Source organism: Tamandua tetradactyla, chromosome 5 (genome assembly GCF_023851605.1).
Source record: "Tamandua tetradactyla isolate mTamTet1 chromosome 5, mTamTet1.pri, whole genome shotgun sequence".
Classification (NCBI taxonomy): Eukaryota; Metazoa; Chordata; class Mammalia; order Pilosa; family Myrmecophagidae; genus Tamandua; species Tamandua tetradactyla.
Genome location: NC_135331.1, coordinates 89,552,691 through 89,560,616, shown reverse-complemented (window position 1 = coordinate 89,560,616; position 7,926 = coordinate 89,552,691). Strand labels below are relative to the sequence as shown.

General features: G+C 42.6%; 1 long non-coding RNA gene across 1 annotated transcript; it reads left to right on the top strand.

The window, feature by feature from the left end:
* The first annotated feature begins 5,516 nt into the window (after positions 1 to 5,516).
* Positions 5,517 to 7,389, top strand: LOC143682614 (uncharacterized). The gene is made up of 3 exons (XR_013175194.1): positions 5,517 to 5,561; positions 5,974 to 6,029; positions 7,258 to 7,389. It is a non-coding gene; the product is annotated as an uncharacterized LOC143682614 (long non-coding RNA).
* Positions 7,390 to 7,926: the final 537 nt, after the last annotated feature.

The following is a 7,926-nucleotide window of genomic DNA, read 5'->3' as shown; positions in this document are numbered from 1 at the left end:
TCCCCTATTTCACTCTTCCACCTCACTTGTTTAGTGCCCATCAGCATCGCTAGAGGCTGGCCCCATGACAGCACAGGCTGGCCCAACTTGCTCGTCCATGTTCCCCCAGCATCTGCCTAACATCACTTTTTTTCCTGCATCACTCAGGAAAAATAAAAAGACAGAAGAAAAAAACTCATACATCTAATACCCCTTAGCCCTCCCTCTCACTGACCACTAGTATTGTAATCTACCCAATTTTTTTACCCCTTACCTCCTCCCCCATTATTTTTTATCCTTATTTTTGTTCACTCCTTTGTCCATACCCTGCATAAAGGGAGCATTAGACATGAGGTTTTCACAATCACACATTGTAAATGCTACATAGCTATACAGTTGTCTTCAAGAATCAAGGCTACTGGAACACAGCTCAACAGTTCCAGGTACTTCCCTCCAGCCACTCCCATATACCATAAACGATATGGATAGCTATGGCTGGCTTGAATGGATAATTTTTAAGGAAGAGAGGAGGGAGAAATAATCCGCGTTGCCTGCATCTGGGGCATTTACTCTTTTGAGAAGGCTTTGCTCTGGCCGGTTGCCGACGTCCTTTCACATGCTGAGGCAGCCCTGTGCAAGAGGGCAGCTACACCTGCCACCTGCAGGAGCTGACCAGTGAGCCTCACACTCCCACCCCTGGGGTGGGGATCTCAGTGCCCTTTGCTGCTGACTGGGGACACTAACTGAAATGCGTGTGACCCTCTACATTGGGGATGCCCTTGGCTCCCTGCTAGGTTTGCATCAAGGACCTCTATTGTCACCAAAGCCACTTGCCGCCTCCTAACTCTTTCCGCCTCCTCGCCCTCCTTCCCAGACTGAGGAATGCTGAGCTGAGGTGTTTCCTAGGAGTTGCCTCTCCCTCGTTTTTCCTTCCCCTTTTGGGCAACCCTAACTGAAGGAGGGCTGCAGGGGCAGGTAGCCTGCTGCCCCAACACTAACATAAGTCTGTCCATCCCAATTCATCTTCCTACCCATGGGATGTACTTCAAACCATTTGAATGAAGCAAACAGTTTTACTTCCCTTTTTACATACACTCCTTGAAGGGTGTTTACACACAGGCATTTCCCTACAGATAAGATGGGCCATGCACTCATGATTCGTCTTTGGAGATAGAATTACTAGAGAGGCCACTTTGTATGTTATGTACTTCTCTCGTGTGACCTTTCTTAAACGTTATGTAGTCAGGATGAAAGAATTAAAATTTTGAAAATATGAGTTTTGTTTGCTAATCATCAGTTATGTTTTCAGGGTCAGTAGGACCACACACCTGCCACCTGCAGAAGCTGTTCAGCGAGCCCCACAGGCCCACCTCTGCACACATGCCCGCGGCAGGGACCGAAAGTGGCTGACCGTTTGGCTGATCCTTCTGTTTACTTCTTTTGAAATTTAAGTTTGACCCTTTTTTTTTGAAGGCCATATGATTTGTAAAGCATAGATTAAATTTTTAATCTATTTTTTCGCAAAAAGGTTGTAGAAAAAGTTTCTATCTAATTTAACAGTCTTTTTTTTTTTTTTAAATTAAAGCCTAGTTCTAATGGGATTGCTGAAAAGGGTGTATAACCTTGGACTATTTGAGACACATCCATGCCATTATCTACTGGTGTACCTATTACAAAAGTTTTTTCAAAGTGATGTGCATTAACTAGCCGTGAAGGGTGGTAAAGTTTTCATAGTAAGTCACTTGGGGACTTGTCTCCAGAACTGACATCTCAGATAAGACAAATATGTGTGAAGCGGACTTCTTCATAACCCAGGGTTCCCTCAGTGTGTTGCATTCAGCGTGGCCTGGAAGGGATGCTCCAGTATCCTGCTGCCTTGAGACATGCAATATTAAATATGTCATCTGAAAACAAAAATGAGGATAGTTCCTGTTTATAGACAATTTAGGAGAAGGGAAAATTTCTCAACCCAAAGAAACCCTAGTCAGGTTCTTCAGGGAGATTGGCAAGCACGAATTTCACAGGGCAGGCCACAAGCTGGGAACTCCGATGAAGGTTTCTGCTGAATTCCTCAGAAGAAGCTGGCTGCCTGAAGTAGAGATAGAAATTCTTTTTTACTTATGAGATCATCAGTTCTCCCTTTGAAGGCCTGCAGTAGATTAAATGAGACTTGTCTTCTTGCCTAAGGCAGTTTCTATTGTTGTTTGTTGATGTGATCAGCCATAGATGCAAGCCACTGACTAATGATTTAAATCCACAGGATATCCTTACAGTGACAATAAGCCAGTGCTTGCTTAACCCAACAACCAGACACCATAATTAAGCCAAGCTGACACATGAATTTAACCACCACAGTCCATCCCTTGTCAATTTTTAAATTTATTTTATTATTTTTTTTACATTGGCAGGCTCCAGGAATCAAACCCAGGTCTCTGGCATGGCAGGCGAGAATTCTGTCACTGAGCCACCGTTGCCCACCCCATTCAATTTGACACCCATACACATCTTCTTAAACCATACGATTCCTAATTAAAAATAAGTCATATTTTCCTCTAATATAATTCAACTATCCTGTATACAACAAGAAACACACTAACTCCCCAGAAGAAGATGTCTCAAACATGACATCCTATAACCTAAATACTATGACAGAGTTAATACATATGACAAGAGGATAAGAGAGGGAAGAAAATGGATATTTGCTTTATGCATTTTTTCTCTTTTCTTTATTTATTAAACATAACATACAAACACCAACATTCTTACCACATGATCATTCCATTCTTGACGTATAATCAATAACTCACAATATCATCACAGAGTTGCTTTATGTATTTTTACAAACATACAACGAAAAGAAATATAACCATTACAGTCCTTTTTTTTCCTGTTACTCGTCATGTGGGCATAGCTCGTATTTATAAACTGCCTTCATTTCCTGCCCATTCCATGTTCCCTTTGCCCTCAGCAAGCACCTCAGCTGGTTCTTTAATTCTGAAGGTTCTGGGTTTTAATAGTCCTGCCTAGATTGGGTTTTTGCAGTTTTCCATTGACTTTAATCACAGGACATGGTAGTAACTAGAAGGTGCCCCAGGGGATCTCCTGTATTCCGGCATGCTCTTCTTTACCTCCACTGTGGAGTAGCAGTCCTGTTCCCACTCGATGTATCAATCACCCAAGCCTGTAGGAAATCCCCTTCTTTAGAAGCCTGCTGATTCAGAGGACACTTCTAAAAGCAAACTTGGCTTCATCTTTCAAATTCCTTTGATCTTGATTCTATTTCCCACTCTATAACCTCTTTTATATATTTGAATTTAAATTTTATGCTTTAAATGGGTTTCCACTGTTTGATACTTCTTAGGGGTGCCCGGCTCCCCCCAGGGCTGCTTAATGTTGACTTTTTTTGAGAAGGTAGGATTAAGGGCATCAGGACCAGACTGAGCTTTTTGAAAGCAGAAACCATTTCTTAGTGATCTTGGCATCTCCAGCACTTGATGAATGAATGATTGAGGGTTGAATAAGTGATACCTGCTGTGCCACCGCTTTCCCGTGGCCATAGCAGCCACCTGGGTGCACGCAGACTGCACCGGGCGCCCAAGCTCTGCCTCTTCCCAGCCTGGGACCCGAAGGGCTCCGGTATTGGGGTCCAGGGAGGAACTTGGAGCTGGGCAAAATCCCCAAACCCAGAGGGGTGACGCTGCGGCACCTCTACGCCCACGAGAAAGAAGCCCCTGCCACAAGGTCAGGCAGGCACCAGGGGTGCAGAGAGCAAGGCAAAGAAAAGTGATGGGCTCGGAGGGGTCGGGGAGCACCTCAAACCGGCGAGGAAAAGAAAGGATTTACAAGGTTGGGAGAATAGGCAGAAGAAGGGTTTCCTTTCCTCAAGAAAAGGGAGGAGAGCGAGCCTAATTCAAAAATTAAAACCCTCACCCCCGCCTCCCTATACCAAAGGGCCCAGGAGACCGATCTCACCGATGGCAGACGGGCCGGCTGGGGCGCGTAGAGCAGCTTATCCGCCTCCAAACTGCAGGCAAAGGGAGCACCAAACCGCGGGAGAAGCTGGTTTACGAGCCTTGAAACCCTCTGAGAGGTGAGAGATAATATCCATATAATCCAGTATTGCTAGAAAGCCACGACTTGTTTCTCCGTTTTGCTGAAAATAGAAAGTAGGAAGTGAGATTGATAGGGCTGGGAATGAGGAAGAAACAACGCCATGTGTGCCTATCTTTAAAACGAGAAAATAATAACCACATCTTCTGAACACAATCTAGGTGCTGAACTAAGCAATTTGTACTTATTATTTCATTTAATCCTCTAACAACCCAACAAAGTAGGTATTACAATCTTGTGGTGTTGGCGAGGAAGTTCTCTTAGAGAGATTAAGTAACTTGACCAAGGTCACTTAGCTGAACCCATTTCTAGGTGATTGAAGAGTGTAGGGTTAGATCACTGTGCCAGTAGCTTCCAAACTATTTAGAGTAAGATCCACAGTAAAAGATGCATTTTAGATCACAACCCAGCACACGTACTTATAATTTATAATTGAAAGGAAAGTTCCACAAAACAACATACACCTGAGAATTTATGTATAGGCTGCTACTGGACAAAGGCAGTGGATTCTCTGCCTGAGGCACTTAATGACCAATACCTGAAACAATCGGGTTTCAAAGAGATAGAGTTTATTGCTAGGCATGAAGCAGGAAAGCAGATGGCCTAATGTCCCCAAACTACAGTAATTCTGATAACTTTATAGTATTAAAAGATGGGCAGGTTTTAGGATAATGAGCACAGTGACGCCAGATGATGTAATTAGAGGACATCTAATTATTGAGCCTGCACAGATTGATTATATGCTTAGTCATGGAATGTGTGTAAGAAAATGGCAGCCTTAATATGATGATGGGCATGATTTTTAGCATTGTAATGATGTATAAGTGATGTTTTAGTTTGCTTACGCTGCCAGAATGCACATAATAGAAATGGAATGGCTTGAATAAAGGGGATTTATTAAGTTACAAGTTTACAGTTCTAAGGCCATAAAATGTCCAAACTGAGGCATCCAGAGAAAGATAACTTCACTCTGAAGAAAGGCCAATATCTGTCACATGGGAAGGCACATGGCTGGTGTCTGCTGGCCCGTGTTCCTGATTGCATTTCTTCTAGATCCTGATCCCAGTGGCTTCCTCTCTAATTATCTGTGGGCCTTCACTTAGCTTCTCTTGGACAAAACTCTGGGTTCTGGCTTGTTTAGCATCTCATGGGAAGGCACATGGTGGCATCTGCAGGCTCTGTATCTCCAAATGCTGGTGTTCTAGCCTTCTACTCTCTCTGTCGGCATGCCAAGCATCTGGATGTCTGCATCCGAGATGGCTCTGAAGCAACCGTGCTTTCCCAAAATGTCTCCCTTTTTTAAGGACCCCAGTAACTGATCAAAACCCCCCTTAAATGGGTGGGATCACATTGCCATCTAATCAAAAGGTCACACACACAATAGGGCATGCCACATCTCCATGGAAACAATTTAATCAAAGTTCCACCCTAAACAAAAGATTGGATCAGGAAAAAAACATGGCTTTTCTGGGGTACTTATAGGTTAAAATCTAAGCTACTACACAAGTCAAAAATGGGCCCATTTTGGTTAAAACCAGCTCTGATTATCAAGATAATTTTGGCCTTCAGTGGGTTAGTTCAGTGCTGACCCAAGGCTCTTCATTAATAACGTTAGGGGCTGTCTTTAGTGATCAGAAGAATCTAAAGTAAAAAAACAAACAGATAAAATGGGTACGAGTGAAGGACAGTCACAAGGTTTTCACAATCAGAAGGGAAAAGATAAAGGCTGTACAATTACTGTTAGAGATCAAAGTAGCTGGATTAGTTAAAAGATTTCAGGTATTTCCCTCTGTCTACTGCAATATATCAGGAAGCAAAAAGGAATATCTGTAGAATGATTCAGCAATCATAATCATCCCTTAAATCCTAACTTCTTGGTTACAGGGTGATGAAAAGCTTTTGCTAATGGATGATGATGATGGCCATCCAACATTGCAAATGTAAGTAAATCCATTGAACTGTGTACTTAAAGCAGTCAAAATGGGGTATTTCATATCTATGTAACCACGATTAAAAAAAAATACACTCTTAATACCTGCTGTGCTCTCTTCTTTTCTTTTCTCTTCACTCTTTTAGTTAAAAAGAAATGCTAGTTATTACCCACTGAATTCACTTTATAATTCATTAATGGGGCAGGACCCTGCCTCAGTCAGAGAAACACTGCACTATGCATTACCTCCTGCCAGCTGTAGAGCGGGAGGGTTGGAACCCAGAAGAGGGCTTTAACAGGCTTCCCAAATTGCTAGGGATGAAGGGAAATTGCTGCCTTCCGTAAACAGTGAGGACTGTGAAAGCATCTTTTTTTTGGCTTTTAAAAAGGGGAATTTCATAAGTTACTAGTTTGCAGTTCTAAGGCTGAGAACATGTCCCAGTTAAAACAAATCTATAGAAATGTTCAATCTAAGACATCCAGGGAAAGATACTTTGGTTCAAGAAGGCCAATGAAGTTCAGGGCTCCTCTCTCATCTGGAAGGGCACATGGTGAACACGGCGTCATCTGCTAGCTTCTTCTCCTGGCTTCCTGTATCATGAAGCTCCCTGAGAGACATTTTCCTTCTTCATCTCCAAAGGTCGCTGGCTGGTGGACTCTGCTTCTTGTGGCTATGTCATTCTGCTCTGCTCTCTCTGACTCCCTATGAAAGCATCTTGAAGTCTCTTGGTCCTGATAAATTATATCCCAGCATAGCCCCTTATCCTGTTTTACAACTTCAAAATTTTATGATCACAAAGACAAACCCCTAATGTTTATTAAAAGAGGAGCTTAAGTCAGCTCAACCCATCCCAGTTCCTAAATTATCTTACTAGATGAAGTTAGAGCTAACCAAAATTAGCCCATGTGACATGGACAGTAGCTTAAATTTTAATCTATAAATGATATATACCTGATTATAATACTAAAACTCATGCCCATCATCATGTGAAGGCCACCATTCTGTTACATAGGCTCTGTAACCAAGCCTGTAATCATTCTGTGTATGCTTGATAATTCGATCATCTCTAACGTCCTCATCTCAAACTCTTATACTAACTATCCTAAAACCTGCCCATCTTTGTTATTATAAAAGTATCAGAATGAATGGAGTCCAGGGAGACAGATTTTAGGCCGATAGGCCATCTGTTCTCCTTGCTTCTCAGAGCAATAAATTCTTTCTTTTTTTGAAATCCCAGTGTCATAGATTGGCTGTTACGCACATCAGACAGAGAACCCCACGTGTGATCGGTGTCAGTGTCTACCTGAGAAGACTCCAAGGGACACGGTCCGGGGCTCTGGCCCCAGGCTTCTCCTGTTCAGCATTCTTAGCAGTGACTTGGACATGGAAATGAATGACATATTTATCAAAGTTTCAGGTGGCAAAAAACTGGGACAGCCAAAGCACTGGATGACAGAATCAGGGTCCAAAAATAGCTTAGCAGCCTGGAATGGTGGGCTGAATTAAGATGAAAAATAAAAGAGAGCTCAATTCTGCCTTTAGGTCTAAAACTTAACTTCATAAACCCAATGAGAGGTACATCATTTGATAGCGGCACACATGAGGGATTTGTGTTTTTTATTGCACGTTAAAGAATGAAACAGTGGTGCGGTGTGATTGCCGACCCTGCGGACCCAGGCTGTGAAAATGGAAATGAAAATGAAAGCTTAATGAACAAAAAAAGGAAGATGAGAGTCCACTCTGCTCTATGCAGGTCAGTGACCCTGGAAGAACTGGGTTTGTCTGAATCACAGTCAATTAAGGAGGAGATTGAAAGATTGCCAACTCCTAAAAGAGATAAACAGGTTGAATTTGCATATCAAAATTAAGGCTTTCTGTTCATAGGGGATACCATAAAGTAAATGGA